The sequence below is a fragment of the Chiloscyllium plagiosum genome, unplaced genomic scaffold (assembly GCF_037043375.1).
Source record: "Chiloscyllium plagiosum isolate Xiang-an unplaced genomic scaffold, Cpla_swu_hap1 HiC_scaffold_9, whole genome shotgun sequence".
Taxonomy (NCBI): domain Eukaryota; kingdom Metazoa; phylum Chordata; class Chondrichthyes; order Orectolobiformes; family Hemiscylliidae; genus Chiloscyllium; species Chiloscyllium plagiosum.
The window spans coordinates 85,103,515-85,126,258 of record NW_028270147.1 but is presented as its reverse complement, the minus strand read 5'-3'; the positions used below and the strand labels follow the sequence as shown (position 1 = coordinate 85,126,258).

Below are 22,744 nucleotides of genomic sequence, written 5' to 3'. Positions count from 1 at the left end.
TTTCATGCACTTTTCACCACTAATTCTATTATTTATAATGATCAACATGTTCAGAGGTTTTATTACACACTCCTGCCCAGACCTCCTATCTCAGAGGTAGAGTCACTACCACTGCACCACAAAACCCCTTAACTATTCCAATATCTAGTTACACACTCCACGTACTCTCGGGTAATGGAGTATATTAATAGCCAATGAAATATTAATAGGAGGCTCATTCACACAGTTGGAAGGACGATGGATATGTAGATTGGACAGCTGCAACTTTGCCCTATCAGGCAGGTTCAGATTCCAAATGATTCTATTGATGTTGGATGATGTGATGAACCTTTTTCCAGTACATAGGACACATACATGTCTGAGTGCCAATAGCTGACAGAAAGAACAGTTGCCATTAATAAGCCTGTGCATCCAACCAATGAGCAAAGACTACCCTTTCCCAATTGGACCCACTTTAAGTAAAATGCCACTCTATGAAAGAACTAAAACACTTTCCTCTGAGTCGACAGATTCTTGATTCAAATCCTACTCCAAGGTTATGAGTGCAACATTCAGGCTGACATTAGCATTCAATATAGAAAGAGCACTGTTGCAAATGCCACCACTGAGGTGAGACATTAAGCCAAACCTAAGTGAATACCTACTTCAAAGAAGAGCCAATATTTATTCTTTAAACAACAGATTGCCTGGTTACTATCAGTGTTTGTGGGGCCTTACTCTACAAATTTGGCTGCCAAATTTCCGATTTTGTAAGAGTGACTCGACTTCGAAAGCTGTGCATAAGTGTTCAAAAGCTATTCTTTAGCTGTAAAGCGTTTTAAGGAGAACATGGGGTCATAAAAAGTTCAGTGCAAAAACAAATCTTTATGTCCAGAGGTCATGAAAGGCAGAGTATAAATACAAGCCTTTGTTTTAGTGAATATTAGTATTGTGTTTTATTAATGTTGACCTGTTAACATAAGGGCATTGCTACCTTTGGAAATCTTTTGATGTGTGACCTACCTTGCTGTGTAAATTTGCTGACTGATTAGTTAATTTAATTTTCAGAGACTAATATCACTGAAACTGTCAATGTTATGGGGGAAAATAAAATTGCACATGGACTACAGTTCAGTTTTAAAAAGGGAACTTAATAAATGTTGTTTCTTTTGGAACGCTGTGTTTCTTTGAACAGCAGTTAAAAGTACAGTGTAGCAACTGATGTGGTTTCAGATCTTTACCACCCTTTTTCAAGCTTGGGGCAATTTATTTTTAATAATGCAAATCAATTCAATTTGAAGTGAATGTATATTTTCTAAATGGGATTAAAATCAGATGAGCTGAAGGAAATGAATTGTTTGAGCTTCCTGATCTTAAAATTGCACATCCACCAACACACACAAACACACTCACTCAGTGTCACTGTGGAAAATGGGAGTCAGCTTAGTCAATCTTAAATGAAGACAGAGTCCACTAAACCTGGATAAGCTAGAAACTACAAACAGCAACCTCTCCAGAGTAACCTTGCCTCCATTGCTCCTAACTTTGCCCTATATCACATTTCCCTGGCTCTTTATTGGTAACCTTGTTTCACATTTCCCTCTCACTTTGTATCACGAAAGCTCAATGGTTAGCACTGCTGCCTAACAGTGCCAGGGACCCGGGTTCGATTCCAGCCTTGGATGACTGCGTGGGTTTCCTCCAGGTACTCCAGTTTCCTCCCACAGTCCAAAGATGTGCAGGCTATGTGGATTGGTCATGGGAAATGCAAGATTAAAAGGCGTTGGGTCTGAGTGGGATGTTCTTCAGAGGGTCGGTGTGAAGTCAATGGGCCAAATGGCGTTCTTCCACACTGCAGGCATTCTTAACGTTTAGCATTACCAATACTCTCCTCCTTGTCCTTGCTCTTGTCTTCAGCCCCTTGTCATCATCCTCCTCACCTTGGGCCTTGTCTATTCTTTGCCCTCAGAGGAGAAAGTGAGGTCTGCAGATGCTGGAGATCAGAGCTGAAAATGTGTTGCTGGAAAAGCGCAGCAGGTCAGGCAGCATCCAGGGAACAGGAGAATCGACGTTTCGGGCATAAGCCCTTCTTCAGGAATGAAGAAAGTTTGTCCAGCAGACTAAGATAAAAGGTAGGGAGGAGGGACTTGGGGGAGGGGCGTCGGAAATGTGATAGGTGGAAAGAGGTCAAGGTGAGGGTGATAGGTCAGACTGGGGTGGGGGTGGAGAGGTCAGGAAGAAGATTGCAGGTTAGGAAGGCAGTGCTGAATTCGATGGATTTGACTGAGACAAGGTGGGGGGAGGGGAAATGAGGAAACTGGTGAAATCCGAGTTCATCCCTTGTGGTTGGAGGGTTCCTAGGCGGAAGATGAGGCGCTCTTCCTCCAACCGTTGTGTTGTTGTGGTCTAGCGATGGAGGAGTCCAAAGACCTGCATATCCTTGGTGGAGTGGGAGGGGGAGTTGAAGTGTTGAGCCACAGGGTGGTTGGGTTGGTTGGTCCGGGTGTCCCAGAGGTGTTCTCTGAAATGCTCCGCAAGTAGGCGGCCTGTCTCCCCAATATAGAGGAGGCCACATCGGGTGCAGAGGATGCATTAGATGATGTGTGTGGAGGTGCAGGTGAATCTGTGGCGGATATGGAAGTTTCCTTTGGGGCCTTGGAGGGAGGTGAGGGGGGAGGTGTGGGCGCAAGTCTTGCACCTCCTGCGGTTGCAGGGGAAGGTGCCGGGAGTGGAGCTGGGTTGGTGGGGGGTGTGGATCTGACGAGGGAGTGGTCTTTACGGAATGCTGATAGGGGAGGGGAGGGAAATATATCCTTGGTGATGGGGTCCGTTTGGAGGTGGCGGAAATGTCGGCGGATGATGCGCTGTACATGGAGATTGGTGGGGTGGTAGGTGAGGACCAGTGGGGTTCTGTCCTGGTGGCGGTTGGAGGGGCGGGGCTCAAGGGCGGAGGAGCGGGAAGTGGAAGAGATGCGGTGGAGGGCATCGTCGACCACATCGGGGGGGGATATTGCGGTCCTTGAAGAAGGAGGCATATCTGGGTTGTACGTTTTTGGAACTGGTCCTCCTGGGAGCAGATGCGGCGGAGACGAAGGAATTGGGAGAATGGGATGGCGTTTTTACAGGGGGCAGGGTGGGAGGAGGTGTAGTCCAGGTAGCTGTGGGAGTCGGTCGGTTTGTAGTAGATGTCCGTGTTGATTCAGTCGCCTGAGATAGAAATAGAAAGGTCGAGGAAGGGGAGGGAGGAATCTGAGACTGTCCAGGTGAATTTGAGGTCGGGGTGGAAGGTGTTGGTGAAGTGGATGAACTGTTCAACCTCCTCGTGGGAGCACGAGGCGGCGCCAATACAGTCATCGATGTAGCGGAGAAAAAGGTGGGGGATGGGGCCACTGTAGTTGCGGAAGATGGACTGTTCCATATATCTACAAAGAGGCAGGCATAGCTGGGGCCCATGCGGGTGCCCATGGCTACTCCTTTCGTTTGGAGGAAGTGGGAGGATTTGAAAGAGAAGTTGTTCAGGGTGAGGACCAGTTCTGTCAGTCGAAGGAGGGTGTCAGTGGAAGGGTACTGGTCGGTACGGTGGGAAAGGAAGAAGCGGAGGGCTTTGAGTCCTTCGTGATGGGGGATGGAGGTGTACAGGGACTGGATGTCCATGGTGAAAATAAGACGTTGGGGACCGGGGAAGCGAAAATCATGGAGCAGGTGGAGGGCATGGGTGGTGTCCCGAATGTAGGTGGGGAGTTCTTGGACTAAGGGGGACAGGACCGTATCAAGGTATGCGGAGATGAGTTCGGTGGGGCAGGAGCAGGCGGAGACAATGGGTCGGCCGGGGCAGTCAGGTTTGTGGATTTTGGGCAGGAGGTAGAAGCGGGCGGTGCGGAGTTGTGGGACTATGAGGTTGGAGGTGGTGGATGGGAGATCCCCCGACGTGATGAGGTTATGGATGGTCTGGGAGATGATGGTTTGGTGGTGGGGGGTGGGATCATGGTCAAGGGGGCAGTAGGAGGAGGTATCTGCGAGCTGGCATTTGGCCTCAGCGGTGTAAAGATCAGTGCGCCAAACTACTACCGCACTTCCCTTGTCTGCTGGTTTGATAGTGAGGTTGGGGTTGCAACCTCACTATCAAACCTCCCTCCGTTGCAACCCCAACCTCACTATCAAACCTCCCTCTGTTGCAACCCCAACTGTATCGATGGCTGTATCGGCGCCGCCTTGTGCTCCCACGAGGAGGTTGAACAGTTCATCCACTTCACCAACACCTTCCACCCCGACCTCAAATTCACCTGGACAGTCTCAGATTCCTCCCTCCCCTTCCTCGACCTTTCTATTTCTATCTCAGGCGACCGAATCAACAAGGACATCTACTACAAACCGACCGACTCCCACAGCTACCTGGACTACACCTCCTCCCACCCTGCCCCCTGTAAAAACGCCATCCCATTCTCCCAATTCTTTCGTCTCCGCCGCATCTGCTCCCAGGAGGACCAGTTCCAAAAACGTACAACCCAGATGGCCTCCTTCTTCAAGGACCGCAATTTCCCCCCCGACGTGGTCGTCGATGCCCTCCACCGCATCTCTTCCACTTCCCGCTCCTCCAACCGCCACCAGGACAGAACCCCACTGGTCCTCACCTACCACCCCACCAATCTCCATGTACAGCGCATCATCCGCCGTCATTTCCGCCACCTCCAAACGGACCCCATCACCAAGGATAGATTTCCCTCCCCTCCCCTATCAGCATTCCGTAAAGACCACTCCCTCCATGACTCCCTCGTCAGATCCACACCCCCCACCAACCCAACCTCCACTCCCGGCACCTTCCCCTGCAACTGCAGGAGGTGCAAGACTTGCGCCCACACCTCCCCCCTCACCTCCCTCCAAGGCCCCAAAGGAAACTTCCATATCCGCCACAGATTCACCTGCACCTCCACACACATCATCTATTGCATCCTCTGCACCCGATGTGGCCTCCTCTATATTGGGGAGACAGGCCACCTACTTGCAGAGCGTTTCAGAGAACACCTCTGGGACACCCGGACCAACCAACCCAACCACCCTGTGGCTCAACACTTCAACTCCCCCTCCCACTCCACCAAAGATATGCAGGTCTTTGGACTCCTCCATCGCCAGACCACAACAACACAACGGTTGGAGGAAGAGCGCCTCATCTTCCGCCTAGGAACCCTCCAACCACAAGGGATGAACTCGGATTTCACCAGTTTCCTCATTTCCCCTCCCCCCACCTTGTCTCAGTCAAATCCATCGAATTCAGCACTGCCTTCCTAACCTGCAATCTTCTTCCTGACCTCACCGCCCCCACCCCAGTCTGACCTATCACCCTCACCTTGACCTCTTTCCACCTATCACATTTCCGACGCCCCTCCCCCAAGTCCCTCCTCCCTACCTTTTATCTTAGCCTGCTGGACAAACTTTCCTCATTCCTGAAGAAGGGCTTATGCCCGAAACGTCAATTCTCCTGTTCCCTGGATGCTGCCTGACCTGCTGCGCTTTTCCAGCAACACATTTTCAGCTTTGCCCTCACGGGGCCTTACATCAGTTTGTCTTTGTCTAGCTGTGAGTCTGTGTCTTTATATAGTTGAGGTGGAAGATTGTGGGGACACTGAAAATGCAAAATAGCAACTAATATCATGTGAACTTGTCTTATATGTGTAAATCAATGTGGCAATAAAACAGGTCAACAATGTTTATATAGTTGGAGTGGAAGATTTTGGGGGCTCTGCAAATGAGAAATAGCAACTAATGTCACATGAACCCGTCTAATATACAAAAATGAATGTGGCAATAAAACGCGTCAACAAAGTTCATGTTAAATAAATTATTACAAATTTCAAATAAGTTGGGTGCAAACTATACAAGAACAGCTTTAAATGGATTTCAGTGGGACAAAATGAGAACCTTTTGTGATCTTCAATTGGAGAGGCAACGTAACAGGCGCAAAGCAAGTTCATGTAGACAAGAACTATTAATACTGAAAACAGTATTTGTTGTCGATCCCTTATTGCCCTTGAACTGAGTAATGTACTCCAGCATTTCATAGAGCACTTGAGTCAATTACATTACTATGGATCTGGAGTCACAATTAGACCAGACCAAGTCAGGACACCTTTCCCTAAAGGATGTTAGTGAACCAAATGGGCTTTTATTTGTGACCACCATTACTGAGACTAGTTTTATAGTCCAAGTTTTTACCCCCATTACTGAGACTGGCTTTCTTGTCCAAGTTTTTACTAATTAAATCTGAATTTCATCAGCTGCCGTGGTTGGATTTGAACCCATGTCTCCATGTCATTAAACTGGACTTCTGCATTCTAGTCCAGTCATATTGCCACTGCAAAACCATCTCCGCAGCACAGGTTAGATGCATAAAATGGAGAAATCATCCCACATCTCTCCCTTGTCCGTAACAATGTTTACAGACCAGTACAGAACAGAACGTTTACTGAGTTATTCTAACCTCTATCTCCGTTGTCAATTAGGGTGCATTAGCTTAATTTGTTTTACCTTCCCCTTAAAATTATATAACTAGTTTGCACTTAAATTACCTCTTCCTGAATGCCGTCATTGCTCAGTTATGTCTTTACCCTGCACATAGGTCCAATGTACCCATGGTAGGACCATTCTTAAATGATCAAAATCATTTCTTTGCCAGGTAAGCATTTTACATTTTATATTTTCTGATCTCTTTCCACAAGTACTTTAATCTGAATTTTATTTTGGTCACTGGTAGTTAAATGATGTCTGTTATATGCTCCATTTAACCTCATTTCGCAGGGAGTTTAAACTGCTTTCTTCTTTTTTGAACTAGAAGTATGTTAATTGAGAAAATTCTCCCTTTCATATATTAAAATTCCTTTTCTTTCATAACCAAGACATTTTTTTTTCTCCCCAATCTATACTACGATAGTTAATGTCTTCTCATGTCACTACTCTATTTTTGTTACATGCCTTTTAAATTTTCCAGCATATTTGCTCAACTATTTGCTTCTCACAGTTTGGAACTCTTTTAAACAAGTTTCAATGTTCAAGTCAAATAGATTCAGTCTTAGAACTGTCAGGCTAATCTTTTCCATTTAGAACCATTATAACATCCTTAATACTGCCACAGAATCGCCCTTCAGTCCATCCTCTGTACCACCAAAACTACACTAACTCAATGTCATCCACAGCCTTTAGTGTTGTGACATTTAAAGTGCTTATTAAAATAGCTTTTTAAAGTTCTGAAGTTTCCTGCCTCTACTACCCCCCCAGATAGTGCATTCCAGACTCCCGCCACCCTCTGAATGAAAATTTTTTTTTCAACTTCTCTCTAAACCCCCTGCCTTTCACTTTCAAGGTTTAACTCATGGCTGGTTTGTGCTTTCCCTTCTCATTCATTCTTTTATATTTGCTAACCAGGAATTTTAAGGCTTGAGCCTTGTTTGAGCCATGGCTCTGTTAATGCAACATCCCCATAATGCTATGTAGCAATCTGTTCCTGGAGCTTGCCAATTTTGTTTGTCACATTAAAGATCTTGGCATGCAATCTGGTCCGTGCCATTCTTACTAATTTAACTGTTGCTCACACCTCTGTTCTTAGACCCTCCTTATCTAGGCAATTTTCTTCAGCTCCTGCCCAATAATACCAGTTAATCCCTCAGTTGGCAATAATTTCCTGACTCATTACAACTTGTGCAGTGCTCTTTCTGCTAAAAATTACTCAATATCCCAAGAATCAGAAGCCTTTCCTCCTGCATCACTTCTCCAGCCACTACTTTATTTTCCTGTAATTATCCTCACTCGAGCATAACAATAAGAGTAGTCTTATTTATTTTCCTTTGAAGTTATTTTATTAAAATTTAGTTGTTATAATAATTGCATAATTTGAACTTTTTCTAAAAAAAGACATGCACATGACTTTAGTTGTTTTGCTTTCCTTTATTCTTAAGATATTGGAAGCAATTTTTAACGGTAGAATATTTTTTAGCTAATGTTTATAATAATGGTGGAAATATCTCATAAGTTAATAGAAGATCCAACATTTATAGAATTTTCCCCAAAAGTAATGAACATCAATGAAAATAGTGTTCAACTTTTTATGTCTTGTTTGTTTAGTTTTATATCTCCGTTCCACTGCTAAGCATTTCCAGATTTGCTACCTTCCTGTTAATATCGCACGTGGCTAATACTCTGTGTATGATCTGTACAATATGAGGTTATAATCCAACAGGTTATTTGAAAGCATTAGCTTTCTGAGTGTTGCTCCTTCAGGATGAAGCAGCGGCGCTCCAAAAGCTAGTGCTTCCAAATAAACCTGTTGGACTATAACCTGGTTTTATGATTTTTAACTTTGTCTACCCCAATCTAACACCGGCTCCTCCACATCACGACTGTACAATATGGACAGATGTACAGAGGTAGAGCTTTTACTGTACTACAAATGATAATGTTGAATAATTTAATTATTGCTGGATCCAATAATGTTATACTGCTGATTAATAGTTTGCTATGATGACTAACCACCAGGTGGCAGAATCCTCATACTGCTTAAATTCCCAAGATATGCTGACTGTGTTCAATGATGGCAAGATAGGAAAAATGCCCTGGTGGATAGAATTTACAGCAGAACAGGCCACTCACCCCAATTCTTCGGTGCCAGTCATTTTTCCTCCTATAAGAAGGATGTTGTGAAACTTGAAAAGGTTCAGGAAAGATTTACAAGGATTTTGCGAGGTTTGGAGGGTTTGAGCTATAGGGAGAGGCTGAATAAGAGAGGGCTGTTTTCCCTGGAGCTTCGGAGGCCGAGAGGTGACCTTATAGAGCTTTATAAAATCATGAGTGGCATGGATTTGGTAAATAGACAAGGTCTTTTCCCTGTGGCGGGGGAGTCCAGAACTAGATGGCATAGGTTTAGGGTGAGAGGAGAAAGATTTAAAAGGGACCTAAGGGGCAACTTTTCAGACAGAGGGCGGTGCGTCTATGGAATGAGCTGTCAGGAAGTGATGGAGACTGGTACACTAGAACCTTTAAAAGGCATCTGGATGGGTATATGAATAGGAAGGGTTTAGAGTGATATGGGCCAGGTGCTAGCACATAGAACTCGATTAATTTAAGATATCTAGTTGGCATGGACAAGTTGGACTGAAGTGCTGTACATCTCTATGCTCTATTTCATTGCATCTATCATCACATCCTTCTATTCCTTTTTCTCATGTTTATCCAGCTTCCAATTAAATGCATCTACATTATTTGACAAATTTAATATTGTGTTGTATTTGCAGCAATGTGAAATTTAAAGCAAATCCTTTTAAAAATTTTGTTTTTTTTCACCTGTTGCTGATACAAAGAAGCCTGCTGAACAATTTTACTTACACACACACACAGTTTGGGACTCTGCAATGAATTAAATAGTTCAATGGCTCCAATTTAAGAATGCTTTTGATGTATGTCATTATAATGCCCTCAAGGCAGAAGCAACTAATTGATGAATGTGTTTGGATGCCTCACTTGAGCTTTTTTTTCCATTGGAAGCTTCTCTAGATGCAGTCCTGATAGTTCTACAGAAAGTTCTGCCTCATTAACACACAAGCGTAGTTGGTAAATGAGCTGCCCAGTTTGCTACCGAGTCACGTAGAGCAGCTTCCATCTGCTGTTGTATTGGTTGAGCTGAGCTGGAACTCTACACTTAGCCTCAGTGTCACTAGACCAGGGAATGGAAAAATTGACCAGGCTCTCAATCCACCCATATTTCCAAAACTCCACATACAGGACATTGTGAGAACAAGTCCTGGCTGAAAAGATTACTATCCCAGGAATGATCAGTTGTGAATATTTTCACTGTTCTTAATTGAATGTTATATATCATGTGCAATTAACTCAAACCCGTGATTGATGTTTTGTTCCATAATTTCATAATCTGGAGCAGATGCAAATAGCATGTTGTTCCAAGCTGAAAAGGAAATAGTGCATTTATATCATGTTTTTCACAACTTCAAGATGTTCCAAAACACTTTACAGCCAATGATGTCCTTTTGAAATGTAGCCAGTGACCAAGTGTAAGAAATACAGCAGACAGGTTGTGCACAGCAACATCCCACGATCAGCCACTGTAATAATTGTTTTGGTGAAGTTGATTGTGGGATAAATATTGTCCAGGACACTGAGCCCTGTTCTGAACATCTGACACTTTGTTGACCTGAATAAAGTGATTATCATCCTGGAAAATACATTGCAAAAGGAATATTGTCTTTTTAAAAAAAATCTATTTCTACTCAGTCCAGTTTTGAAATGGTGAGTGTAACTGAGACCATCAGTTTTCTGTTTAATCTTTAATTTTGGTAGATAAGAGAGGAAATCTAATTTTATTTTTTTTTTGGAAGAAGTGACTAAACACATGACTCGGCACTTCCTGCCACTCAACTGTCTGATCTTAACACAGAACAATATGAACATGTGTTCTTGTCCATAGTCATAGGGGATTCTACTGTAAGGGAGTAGATAGATGATTCTGTGGCCAAAAACGGGACTCCCAGATGGTATGTTGCCTCCCAGGTGTTCGGGTCAGGGATGTCACCGATCGGCTACAGAGCATTCTAAAAGGGGAGGATGAACAGCCAATGATATAAGCATCAACGATATAAGTTTTTAAAAAAACAAGATGTCCTGAAAACAGAATTCAGGGAACTAGGAGAGAAGTTAAAAAGGAGGGCTTCACAGGTAGTGATCTCGGAATTACTGCCAGTGTCACATGCTAGCCAGTGTAGAAATGAAAAAATAGGCAGGATGAACACGTGGCTTGAGGGATGGTGTAGGAGGGAGGGGTTCAGATTTGTTGAACATTGGGACTCGTTCTGGGGAAGGTGGGAGCATTACAAAATGGACAGTCTACATCTGAACCAGACTGGAACTAAAGTCCTTGGGGGAGTTTTTTGGGGAGGTTTTAAACTAATGTGGCAGGGGGCAGGGAACCAGAAGAGAAGACAAGTAGACAGTGAGGTGGAAACTGGAGACTGTAAGAATCATGAAGATAGCATTAATAAGGGGAAGAGTAGGCAGATAGCTGATGAACGCAAAAGAACTGGTGGCCTGAAGTGCATCTACTTTAATGCATAGAGTATAGTGGGTAAGGCAGATGAACTTAGGGCTTAGATTGGTGCCTGGGAGTATGATGTTATTGCAATCACAAAGACTTGGTTGAAGGAAGGGCATGATTGGTAACTAAATGTTCCAGGATATAGATGCTTCAGACAGGTCAGGGAGGGAAGTAAAAGGGGGAATGGATTTGCATTGCTGGTCAGGGATGATATCACAGCTGTGCTAAAAGAGGTCACTTTGGAGAGCTTGAATAGTGAGGCATTATGGGTGGAGCTGAGAAATAAGGGTGCGGTTTCATTGTTGAGGCTGCATGACAGGCCTCCCAACAGTGGGCATGGGGTAGAAGAACAAATAGGTAAGCAGATTATGGAAAGATGTAGAGGCAATAGGGTAGTGGTCATGGAAGATTTTAATTTTCCCAACATTGAATGGGATACACAGAGTTTCAGAGGTCTGGATGGGGTAGAATTTGTAAGAAGTGTCCAGGAGAGTTTTCTAGAGCAGTATGTCAATAGTCCGACAAGGGAAGGGGCCATTTTGGACTGGTGTTGGAGGATGAGCTAGGCCAGGTGGTAGAAGTTGCGGTGGGGGATTTCTTTGGAAACAGTGACCACAATTCTGTAAGATTTAGAATACTCGTAGACAAAGACGAGAGTAGTCCTGAGGGAAGTGTACTAAATTGGGCCAAAGCCAATTATATCAAAATTAGGCAGGAGCTGGGAAATGTGGATTGGGCAAAGCTATTTGAAGAGAAGTCCACACTTGATATGTGGGAGGCTTTCAAAGATAGGTTAAAGATAGTGCAGGATAGACATGCCCCATTGAAGTCAAAGGATAGGAAAGGCAAGATTTGTGAACCGTGGATGACAGGAGAAATAGTACAACTAGCCAAGAGGAAAAGGGAAGCATACATAAGGTCCAGGCAGCTAAGAACAGAACGGGCCCTGGAGGAATATCGGAAGAGTAAGACCAGTCTTAAACAAGGAATCAAGCGGGCTAAAAGGGGTCATGAAATAACTTTAGCGAGCAGAATTAAGGAGAATCCAAAAGCCTTTTATTCTTATATAAGAAATAAGTGGGTAACTAGAGAAAGGATTGGTCCACTAAAGGATAATGAAGGAAGGCTGTGTGATGAATCTGAGAGAATGGGTGAGATTCTGAATGATTACTTTGCATCAGCGTTCACTGAGGAGAGGGACATGATGAATGTTGAGATAGAATTTGTACCCAGAATGTTGCTGCACAGGTGGATAGAGTAGTCAAGAATCCTATGGTATGCTTGCCTTCATTGGACAGGGTACTGAGTGTAAGAACTGGCAGGTCATGCTAAAATTGTATACGCATTGGTTCGGCCGCATTTAGAATACTGTGCACAGTTCTGGTCGCCACATTACCAAAAAGATGTGGACGCTTTGAAGAGGGTGCAAAGAAGATTTACGCGGATGTTGCCTAGTATGGAAGGTGCTAGCTATGAAGAGAGGTTGAGTAGGTTAGGTTTGTTTTCATTCGAAAAAAGGAGATTGAATCTACAAAATCATGAACGATATAGATAGGATAGATAGAGATAAGCTTTTTCCCAGGGTGAAGAATTCAATGACGAACGGTCACGCTTTCAAGGTGAGAAGTGAAATGTTTAAGGGGGATACACATGGCAAGTACTTTACACCGAGGGTGCTGGGTGTCTGGAACATGTTGCCAGCAGAGGTAGTAGAGGCAGGAACGGTAGATTCATTTAAGATGCGTCTGAACAGATGCATGAGTTGGTGGAGAGCAGAGGGATACAGATGCTTAGGAATTGGGCGACAGGTTTAGACAGTAGATTTGGATCGGCTCAGGCTTGGAGGGCTGAAGGGCCTGTTCCTGAGCTGTAAATTTTCTATGTTCTTTGTATTTCTTAACATCACAATTCAAACATACACCCATCACCCAGATGTGACATGCAAATAGGCTGAGCAATTATTCAGCCCCTAAATGTGACCATCCCTTAATTGTAGCAAGAAAGCTTGTAGGGATTTGGGATCGATATAAAACCCTCTAATACATATGAGCCCACCTGGACTTTAAAATCTTTTATCTGAACATGAACCACTTGTCCTGTGGTGTATTTATTTTAGAGTACAGTAATCGGTGCTATCTTTTGACATTTCCCTTCACTGTGTGGTGTACAAAACCAACACTTCTGGAATGAAAGGTTAATGCAGTGCGTGGAGACAAGTGTCAGTTTTACGAAAAATGTGCAAAACAGAACAATCGACATGTAAAACTAATTTAACACACTAGCATTTAATCACAAATATAAATGGATGCACGCAGTTGATGTAAGGGTTCTTAACTTAAACAAAAATTATGTTCTGCATTGGTCCCTTCCTTTGGAAACAAGTGTGATTTAACTTATTTATGTGTGTGAATGGTTGTGATGCCACCAAGAATGGATCTCTCTTGAAGCTCAGTGGATGGGTAATGGTGGGACCTGGAAGCCACAATTGCACACTTCTGGCCCATCCTCAGAGTTGAGTATTGTCCATATTTTCCATGGAAGGGTTAAACTTTGGATTTTAACAGTTAGAGTCAGTTATCTGGTTGCAGTTGGTGACGTCTGCAATCAGCTGCAAGATGCTCCATTGAGGCATACTCCGTTGAGAGGTGGAGTAGACATCACGTTGTGGGATGTGAAGTGTGTTTCAGTAGGGACAATGAGATTTCAGACAATTGTGTGCAGTTTCATCAGTCCTGTGTCAATGAGAGTGCATCACTTGGTGTCAGCCAGTGATGTTCTTTGAGGACAATTTTTCCCCATGAACATCGACAGATTCAGTCCTTGCAACACAGGAAGCCATTCAAGCTGTCAACATCGAGAAATAATCATTATTTCTTTCCCAGAATACCTACCACGTTTGATTCGTTCTCATCTTGATCTCAGTTCCAGTTTCCGAGAAGTGTTCCTGGTGGGTTAATGCATGGCCCAAGAGTGGTGACAAAGGTACTTTTTTGTTGGGCTTTGGGTGAGTAGTCAGCCACAAACTAGGCACGGAGTTCTTTCCTGGCAGTGATTGGTCAAAGTCTCCACTTTCTAAAGTAGGCTTCCGGAGAACATAATCCTCTGTGAGCATTTGTCCTGAACTACTTCAGCCTGGAGGTTTGGGACATTGAGAGCTGTGGGTTAATGGAAGGAATAGACTACATTTCGGAGAGCTGGTGCGAGGACTGATCCCTATGGAGGCCCTTTGCCGTTTCTGTTCAGGCAACTGGTTATATTTCCAAGGTGCACACAAAACTCTTGGTTGGTGATCATGTAGTTGAGTTGTTTCACACTATTTTCCTTCTGTCCTAATAGTGTGACTTCTAATTATACAAATGTCTCTTAGTTCTGGGCTCACTCTCAAGAGGATGAGCTAACCAACAAGTGGCAAAAGCAGCCTAGAATCTACAGCCTCGTCAGTGAGGTTTATGCATGAAACAGACATGGAACATGTGAAGAATTGCAGATACATTGGGCTGATTGATCATCTTCTGGATGGCAACATGTCTGTGATGCTGTGATTTTACACAATAGCTAGTGAAGTGCAGCATGACTCTGAAAATCACATATACACCTCAGAAAAAAACAGGCAGCTGTGAAACAAACTGTGAAGGATAACATCTCTTGAATATTGCCTATATAGTCATAGAGATGTACAGCATGGAAATAGACCATTTGGTCCAACTTATCCAATCTGACCAGATATCCTAAATTAATCTAGCTCCATTTGCCAGCACTTGGCCCATATCCCTCTAAACCATTCCTGTTCATATACCTATCCAAATGCCTTTTAAATGTTGTAATTGTACCAGCCTCCTCCACTTCCTCTGGGAGCTCATTCCATACACGGCACCACCCTCTGCCTGAAAAAGTTGTTCCTTAGGTCCCTTTTAAATTTCTGTCCTCTCACCAGCACAGTGAGGGCGGCATGATAACTCAGTGGTTAGCATTACTGCTTCATGGCGCCAGGGACCTGGGTTCGATTCCAGCCTTGGGCAACTGTCTGTGGAGTTTGCACATTCTTACCATGTCTGTGTGGGTTTCCTCCAGGTGCTCTGGTTTCCTCCCACAGCCCAAAGATGATTAAGTGAATTGGCCATGCTAAATTGTCCATAGTGTTCAGGGATGTATAAGTTAGATGGATGAGTCATGGGTAAATGTAAGGGAATGGGGCTGAGTGGGATACTCTTCCAAGGATTGGTGTGGACTTGTTGGGCCAGAGGACCTGTTTCCACACAGTAGGGATTCTAATTGTAATTCACCCTAAACCTATGCCATCTAGTTCTGGACTCCTCCAATCCAGGGAAAAGACCTTGTCTATTTACCATATCCATTCCCCTCATGATTTTATAAACCTCTATAAGGTCACCTCTCAGCCTCCGATGCTCCAGGGAAAATAGTCCCAGCCTATTCAGCCTCTCCCTATAGCTTAAACCCTTCAACCCTGGCAATATCCTTGTATATCTTTTCTGAACCCTTTCGAGTTTCACAACATCCTTCATATAGGACTGAGATCAGAATTACACACAATATTCCAAAAGTGGCCTAACCAATGACCTATACAACTGCTACATGACCTCCCAACTCCTAAATATTAAACATCTTCTTTGCTATCTTATTTACCTGAGACACCCCTTCAAGGAACTATGTGTTATCCTGTTGCCTCCCCACCCCCACCCCCAGTTTTACCTCCTTCATCTTTATTCCGAGAAAGAACAATCATCCATGTGCACAGAGACATGAGTTCACGGTCATCTCTGGAAGAGCAGTTTCTCAATATACTATGTAGTCATTTTACAGGAAGGAACATCCAGATAAGGCAACAGACATATTGATTGGGTGGCTGTTGCAATCAGTGAGTGTCAATAATAAAGATGAAGCCATCTGCTGTTACATGATGAATAACTGGCTTCACGTAATGAATACTTTTCACTTTGTTAACTGACCTTGCATACTGAATGCTACCTCATCTTGTTAAGTGGCTCTACATTTAACATAATGAATGCTTTTCCACCTTGTCAACCCATCACCCTTGGTTCCAGCACTCCATCGTTAACTGTAAGTTCCTATCTGATTTGAGCCATGCTCAGCTGAACCTCTTGTTTCACGAAACTTAGAACTTAACTCTTTCCCTGCCTGCTTATTACCCTATACACATCCTCATTCCCTCCTTTTATCATTTAGTGATAACCAATGACATTACCAGCTTTCATAAGACTCTGACAGCCAGTATTTAAGCAAGTTATTGACACACAGTAGATAATGATTTTTACAACAAAAATTACTAGTCTGTTACAGTAATTAGAGTTTGAAAAATCCGTCCATGTGGAAAACAAATTCACCAGTAAAGTTCTTAAATCCACAGTCCTTAATGACCACTCCAATCCCTCCAAGTCGAGTGGAAATGAGCCATTTCTCCAAAATCTCCTTCAGTAAAGTCCAACCTGAAAACAAAATTCAGTCTGTCCTTGTGCATCACTCTTTGGATAAATCTGAATTCTTGGGTAAGGGCAGTTAAATGCTTCACAAACCTGACGAGTCTTCCATCCTTGCAGAGATGCTTCAAATGAAGGATACCAGCGCATCTGAGTATGCAGTGCAGCAGCTGCAGCAGCAGGCTAGGTGAATGCAGCATTCTTTGCTGAACTGCTGTTAAATGTAACAAAGCCAACTGGCTGTTGTGATGTTAGCTTGATCAGTGAACCTTCATATCCCTTAAATGATCGAAAGACAAGGGAAGTGATTTCCGCAGGAAGGCCTCTGACAAAAGCACACAGACCTCCTCTTCACTGTTAGCTTCTTCACTTTTTGTGTTCACGACTGGGAGCTGATTGAATCCGTTGGTCACACATTTAACAACACTAAATTGTGTCTGCCTATTTCAACATTCTCAGTCCTCTTGAAGTCTGTTACTCTGTTCACTATTTATGACATTATCAATTTTTATACATGCCATAAATTTCTAAATTGTACTGCCTAAGCAACTCAGTCACTGATAAACAACAATCAATGGTCCTAAAATCAAACCCTTGGGTACCTCATTCAGGTTATTCAGAAATGATCTTCCTTTAACAAATTGATAGTTGGCTAAGACTTTCTCCTCAATAATGTGAAAGCTGTCAGGAAAAGTATTTCAAAAGTCTAGAACAGCAAGAAAACAACAAAATGTTTCCTCTGCTTTAGCAATTGAAGAGGCAGTTTCAATTCAGATTTAAATCTCAAATATTCATGGGAAACAAATGATGAATATTTTAAAATGTGTTCTCCAAATGAAACTCCCCAAATAAAACAGTTGGAATTACAGTGGCAACTTTGGTAGAGATCAACATTCTTTGAATTTGCAATATGAAGGGGCCAATGAAGCCTTAACAATAATTAACAGAATTTAAACAGCTCAGCCTCAAATTCTAATATTCTCTAGAAAATTTTAATAAAATATCAAACTAAAAATGCACTCTTCTTTTTGTGAACACTCTGCTTTAAAAACACAGCAGTGAAGATATTATAATACAGTACTCTCATCTGGCTAAAGCGTGACCACAGACCCAACTGTTTTTTTTAAACAGGCATTGTAGAATTCCAAACAAATCAGGGACTCGAGGCACTCAATCAATTAGTTTTCAGGTTACAAGTTTGATAATTTTAAGAAGGACATAATGTACAATTCCAGTGTAACAACAAAATCTTCCCCACTACACAGCCCACAAAACACATTGGATTTGGGATCCTAATTCAAACAAGACAAAACAGTTACCTAAAAAGGATTTTCTGAACCAGTATTTTAAAAACCAAAATTTTTAAACATCAAATACTCTTAGCGTGGCACAATTTACATTGAAACTTTCCTTTTTCAACCCAAGTGTTAATACAACCTTAATTTCAGTTTTTCTCATTTTTTTACATCCTCTCAATGAAATTACCCTTATAAAAAGAGAAAACCCTCACAACAGACCACATGGCACTTCAATCCAAGCCACTCTCCTCCCCAGAACAAAGACTCAGAGCCTCAAATTTTGCCACCAGGGGACTTTAACCACTTTCTCACTTTACTCCTCACAGGGGATTGAATCCCACTTAAACACAGAGAACTTGAACCCCACTTAAACACATAAATCTCAGACCCAATTAAAACACAGAAAACTCAAAACCCAACTAAACATAGGAAGCTCGTAACTCAGCACAGTGCAGAGGACTTGAACCTCAAATCAACCCACCCAGTAAACTCAAACCCAGTACCGTGCAAAGGGACTTGAACCTCAACCAAACCCACCCCAGGGATCTCTAACCTCAGTATCACACAGAGGACTTGAACCTCAATCACATCATTCCCACCCCAGGGGACTTTAACCCCAGTACCACACAGAGGACTTGAACTTCAATCACACCTCCAGGGGTCTCTAACCTCAGTACCATGCAGAGGACTTAAACCTTAACCAAACCCATCCTAGGGGACTTTAACCCCAGTACCATGCAGAAGACTCATACCTTAACCAAACCCACCCCAGGGGACTTTAACCCCAGTACTACGCAGAGGACTTGAACCTCAAACACACCCTGCTCCCCCCAATGCAGTGCAGAGGACTCAAACCACTGCCTGCCAGTGCGCTTGCAAAACTGTGTCTCTTGACTGAACTAATTACTGTTCGAGGAATCCATAGGATAGAGAGAGATTGAACGAGGGGACCGTCCTGCACACAGGAATACTGAGAGGGATCAAGGTCTAAAATCTTACTTGTGGGCTCGTCCTTCTCAAGAAACTAATGTTCCGGGTGATCACTGACACTGTTGGATTGTAACTATTCATTTGGATCCTGCTGACCACGCCAGTATTGTTGTCCTAGTTCCCCCCCCCCTCCCCCACCCCACCCCCAGTTTGAAGCAAAACGCTCAGACACAGTATAGTTTTACCTCCTTCATCTTTATTCCGGACCCTGGAGGGAGAGAGAACGATCACCCTTGTTCACGGAGAGATGAGTTCACAGTCTTCTCTGGAAGAGCAGTTTCTCAATGAACTATATAGTTATTTTACAGGGAGGAGCATCCAGATAAGGCAACATACAGACTTATTGATTGGGTGGCTGTTACAATCAGTAAGTGTCAATAATAAAGAATAAGCCATCTGCTGTTACACAATGAGTAACTGGCTTCACATAATGAATACTTTTCACTTTGTTAACTGACCTTGCATACTGAATGCTACCTCATCTTGTTAAATGGCTCTACATAATGAATACTTTTCTACTTTGTTAACCCATTACCCCGTTGTTAACTGTAAGTTCTTATCTAATCTGAGTCATGCTCCATTGAACCTCTTGTTTCACAAAAAGCTATCTTGATATGAGTGATGCTCAGCTGAACATCTTGTTTAACCAAACTGAGAACCTAAACCTTTCACTATCTGGTTATAGTCTACAGACATTGTCATATGAACCAACAGTCCAAGATCTCTTTGTTCAGCAACACTCCCCAGGACCATTAAGTGTATAAGTCCTGTGTTTTCACAAACAATTGCTGCAATTACTCTGGACTGCATATTTATATTGCCATGTAAATTTGTAATGATGATCTCTTCCTTTATGTTGCCACAAAAATCTGAAAATTCTATCTCTTGACTTAGATTAAAAACATCACCATATGGTTTCTTTAAACCTAGCTGCTACTCTATGGAAGTTCAATCCAGAACATAATAACTAGAAGGTGTAAACGTCTTGGAGACAGTTCAGAGAAGTTTTACCAGATTGATTCCTGGATTGAGACAGTTGTCTTATGAGAAGTTGGGCAGACTGTGTTTGTTTCTGATGCAGATTAGAAGAATGAAGGGGGAACTGGATCAAGTATCTAAGATTCTGAACAATTGGAATTTGAAAGAATGTTTCCTTTGTAGATGAATCCAGAATTAGGATGAGGGGTGGGGGGAAGAGGCACTGTTTTACAATTAGTGAAGACAATTTTTCTTTCTCTGTGAGATTTGTGCAACTGTGGAATTCTCAGTTGCAAAATTAGAAAATCAGCTATCGAGGAGAGATCTTTGTATATGAAAATAAGTAGCTTCTAGTAATTGTACGTGAAATATATTGTGGACCTAACTGACACTCTTAAATTAGTTGTGATTTGGAGATGCCGGTGTTGGACTGGGACGTACAAAGTTAAAACTCACACAACACCAGATTATAGTCCAACAGGTCTATTTGGAAGCACTAGGTTTCGGAGCACTGTTCCTTTACCCCACAACCACCGGATGAAGGAGCAGCGCTCTGAAAACTAATGCTTCCAAATAAACATGTTAGAATATAACCTAGTGTTGTGTGATTTTTAACTTAAATTAGTTGTTACTGGAATTCGTATCAAATCAAACAAAAACAAGGTGCACAATAGTTTCCTGGTGAACTGTCCATTACAATGCCATGACCAATCAGAGCAGACTTACTAATCAACCAGTACCCATTTCTCATGAGAAAAGAATTGGTGCTTTCCTTGACATTTGGTATTCTTGCTTCATTCCTGATGAATACAACATATTAAAAAAAACTTTCAATAGTGTATCTCTAACAGAAATATTCAAGTTCTGTATTGCTAAGTTAATATTATATGTTAAAGATCCCTCTACAACAGATATGATTCTGGGGAAGCTGCCATTGCCTCATGCTCTGTAGAAGCAAAGCTGTTAACTACATTGGAAAATCCTTACACGGCGCCCAGTACAGGCACAGGCACATCGAGTACTGCAGGCCTCCTTCACTTCTCTAAAATGGAACTTTTCCCAAAGAAGAGCTAAGAGTTTACCACGTGTTTTGACGTTATAACCTGCTCAAGTTTAACCATAAACAATAATTTTACATCCTGTTTGCAAAATATCTTCTCAATTAAAATACTTATCTACTCATAGCGACTGCAGTATCATTGCAAACGTTCAAATTTGCAAAACTAAACAATCAGAATTTTATACCAAGCTGTTGACATTTCCAAAGTATTCCCTGAGCGCAAAATTCCCTTTGATTCATAATTCATACTGCGCAGAAAGGGCCCTTTGGCTCATTGAGTCTGCACCAACATAACTACCACTAAAACTTCACTAATCCCAAATTCCTGCACTTGTCCCGTATTCTTGAATGTGAAGATACTTGAAGTGCTCATCCAAATATGTTTTAAAGGGTGTAAGGTTTCCAGCTGTACCACTTTCCCAGGCAGTGCAGTCTAGATTTCCATCACTTGCTGAGTGAAAAAGGTTTTTTTTCCCTAAACCCCTTCTGAATCTACTGTCCCTTACCCTAAAACTACACCCTCTCGTGATTGACCCCTCAATGAGGGGGAACAGCTGCTCTCTATTCACCCTGTCCATACCCCTCATACTCCTGTACACGTCAATCATGTCCCCCACCCCTAGTCTTCTCAGCTCGAAAGAAAACAATCCAGGCCTAGCTAGTCTCTTCTTATAGCTCAATTTTTCCATCCCAGGCAACATCCTGGTGAACCTCCTCTGTAACCCTTCTAGTGCTATCACATCCTTCCTGTGGTGCGATGACCAGAACGGCACACAGTACTCCATCTACGGCCTGATCAATGCTCTGTACCACTCCAACATTACTTCCTTATAATCTATGCCATGACTGATGAAAGGAAGTGTCCTGTATGCCACCTTACCTCTCCTATTTGCATGCTCTGCAGATTTCAGGATTCTGTGAATAGTTACTCCAAGATCCCTCTGTTCCTCTAAGCTACCCAGTGTCCTGCCATTTATTAAATACTCCCTCATCTTGTTTCTCCTTCTGAAGTGCATCCCTTCACACTTATCAGGATTAAATACCATTTGCCACTGGTCTGCCCATCTGACTAACCCATCTATACCTTCCTGTAGGCAAAAGTGAGGACTCCAGATGCTGGAATTCAGAGTCTAGATTGGGGTGGTGCTGGAAATGCACAGCAGGTCAGGTATCATCTAAGGAGCAGGAAAATCGACATTTCGGGCAAAAGCCCTTCAGGAATGAGGGCAGGGAGCCACCAGGGTGGAGAGATAAATGGGAAGGGGGTGGGGCTGAGGAGAAGGTAGCAAAGAATACAATAGGTGGATGGGGGTGGGGATGAAGGTGATAGGTCAGAGAGGAGGGTGGAGTGGATCGATGGGAAGGAAGATTGGCAGGTAAGACAGGTCATGAGGATGATGCTGAGCTGGAAGGTTGGAACTGGAGTAACGTGGGGGGGAGGGTAAATGAGGAAACTGGTTAAGTCCACATCAATGCCCGGGGGTTGAAGTGTTCTGAGGCGGAAGATGAGGCATTCTTCCTCCAGGCGTCAGTTGGTGAGGGAGTGGCGATGGAGGAGGCCCAGGACCTGCGTATCCTCGTCAGAGTGGGAGGGAGTGTTGAACTGTTGTGCCATGGGGCGGTGGGGTTGATTGGTACAGGTGTCCCAGAGACGTTCCCTGAAGCACTCTGCGAGAAGGCGTCCAATTTCCCCAATGTAGAGGAGACCGCTTCCGGAGCAACGGATAAAATAAGTGGCATTGGTGGATGTGCAGGTGAATGACTTCACCTATCCGGTCCACTCTCCCCTCTGACCTATCACCGTCATCTCCACCCCCACCCACCTGTTGTACTCTTTGCTACCTTCTCCCCAGCCCCACCCCCCTCCCATTTATCTCTCCACCCCGGAGAGTTC

At 43.3% G+C, this 22,744-nt stretch overlaps 1 long non-coding RNA gene across 1 annotated transcript; it reads left to right on the top strand.

Moving 5' to 3' along the window:
- Positions 1–1,722: 1,722 nt before the first annotated feature.
- On the top strand, positions 1,723–20,951 carry LOC148149185 (uncharacterized). Its single transcript, XR_015758204.1, has 3 exons — positions 1,723–2,111; positions 6,593–6,649; positions 20,687–20,951. It is a non-coding gene; the product is annotated as an uncharacterized LOC148149185 (long non-coding RNA).
- Positions 20,952–22,744: the final 1,793 nt, after the last annotated feature.